This window comes from Dipodomys ordii, unplaced genomic scaffold (genome assembly GCF_000151885.1).
Source record: "Dipodomys ordii isolate 6190 unplaced genomic scaffold, Dord_2.0 Scaffold174, whole genome shotgun sequence".
Classification (NCBI taxonomy): domain Eukaryota; kingdom Metazoa; phylum Chordata; class Mammalia; order Rodentia; family Heteromyidae; genus Dipodomys; species Dipodomys ordii.
The window spans coordinates 971,511-973,624 of NW_012267390.1; positions in this window are offsets into that span (position 1 = coordinate 971,511).

Below are 2,114 nucleotides of genomic sequence, written 5' to 3' on the forward strand. Positions count from 1 at the left end.
TTTGGTGGTTTATTGGAGGTAAGAGTCTCATGGACTTTCCTGCCCAGGCTGGCTTTGAACCAGGATCCTCAGGTCTCCTGAGTAGCTGGGATGACAGGCGTGAGCCACCTGCACCTGGCTGGCTTTTCCTTGGTTTTGATTCTAGACCTTCTGTGTCACATGCCCTTCTTCACTGACAGCTGGAAGGTGGCTTCCTTTCAAGCGATGTTGTTCATGTTTAGGTCTTCTGTCCGCATGGGATGTGCTTTGCACACAGCAGGATCTAATTCTGTATGTTGCCTAGTCCACTGAGCTCTACCAATTGTACACATGAAGCTACGTAGTAGCCACAGTGGCTCTGGTGTTACACCTGGTCCTCAGCTTGGCACAGGCTGGGGGGGGTGTGCAGATCTCCAGGGGAGTCCCACTTGGAAGCCAGGCCATCACTGGAGTGTGCTCGAGTGTTTTCTTCCTGTCTGGTTCCTGGTGTGTCTGCGCACCTGCTCTTCTTATGCACTTTATTACACATTTTTAGAAAGCAACGTCTTGTGATGTCACTTGAAATGACGTTGATCATTTGTATTTATTTGGGTGCAAGGGAACATTTTTAAGATACTGAGAATTTTATTTCTCCCACAAAAGGTCACAGTTCTTCATTTATTTAGATTTTCTGTACAAGTTTTTGAAAAATATTTATCATAAAAGTTACATGTTTCTCTTTTTTGTGTGTGCAATGCTGGGCATCGAACTCTGGGCTTCCCAGCCTCCTGCTGCCCTTCTGATGCCTTTGGTTTTTGAGATGGGGTCTTTGTTCCAGCTGGTCTCCTGCGTAACCGTCCTTTGCTTCTCCCTCCTGAGTAGCTGGGAGTGCAGACATACACCACTGTGCCCCGCTTATGTGCATGAATGGTGTTCTTTGTTAGTGGTATGTAGATTTGTGACATTAATTAATTGATTTTCAACAACTAAATCTTCCTGCTAACTCCAATAATTTGAAGAGGAATCTTGATTTCTGTGTAGATGAACAAAAAGTCTGAAAATCCTTCCCAGTCAATTTTATTTTGTTTGTTACTTTTCTTGTCTTACTGATATGGCCAGGACTTGCTGACCCCTGCTTCCTGAAAAAGGAGTCTCCTGATCACTGTCAGGTGTAATGTTTGGATGACTTTTTGGTACACAGCTGGGAGTGGTGGCTGACACTTGTCATACCAGCACCAGGAGGCTGAGGCAGGAGCACTTTGAGTTTTTCAGCCAGCTTTGGCTACATAGTCAGTTCAACGTCAGATGGAGCTGGAGAGATCTTGTTTCAACAGTAGTTGTATTATAATACTGCTCAGTGCTTTATTGTTAAGGAATGTGTTTTCTACCCATGGAGGATCTCAGCCTTGGTCTGTTTAACCTGGGGTGTGGTGAAGTTGGGAAGCAGAGCTCTGGAGGTAAACTCCAGGGGGTGATACTCCTGGAGAGAGAATTCTTTGGGACTTTGTGTCTAAGTTCCTCAGTGAAATTGGCCTGTAATGTTGCCAGTTATGTTTGCCTCGAGATATGAGCCAGGAGTGTGTTATTTCTTTCGTTTTTCAGTGTCTGAAAGCATTTCTATATATACGGTGGTGGTGGTGGTGATGATGCTTGTGTGGGACTTGAACCCAGGGCCTACCACTTGCTAGGGCTAGGAAAGCTCTCTGCCATTTCAGCCAGTCCTTTCTGATTTTGTTTGCTTTTGAGGTAGGGTCTCACTAACTTTCCCTAGGCTGGATCCAAACTCAAGATCTTCCTGTACAGCCTCCTGAGTGGCAGGGATCCCAAGTACGCACCACCATCTCTGGCATACCATTTCAATTAATGTTACTATCTGTAAGCAGTTGTGCAGGGACGTTACGGTGTAACAAGGCGGCTGGGTCTGCGCCCCTCCCTTCAGCCCTCATCCCTCCCACGCTGCCTTAATCCTGTAGAATATTCACTGAATAGAAGGGTTTGGGGAGGGCCGTCCATGTACAACCCCCAGCGACCTGCACACACACGCACACACACGCGTGAAGGGCCTTCCGTCCATGTACAACCCCCAGCGACCTGCACACACACGCGTGAAGGGCCTTCCGTCCATGTACAACCCCCAGCGACCTGCACACACACGC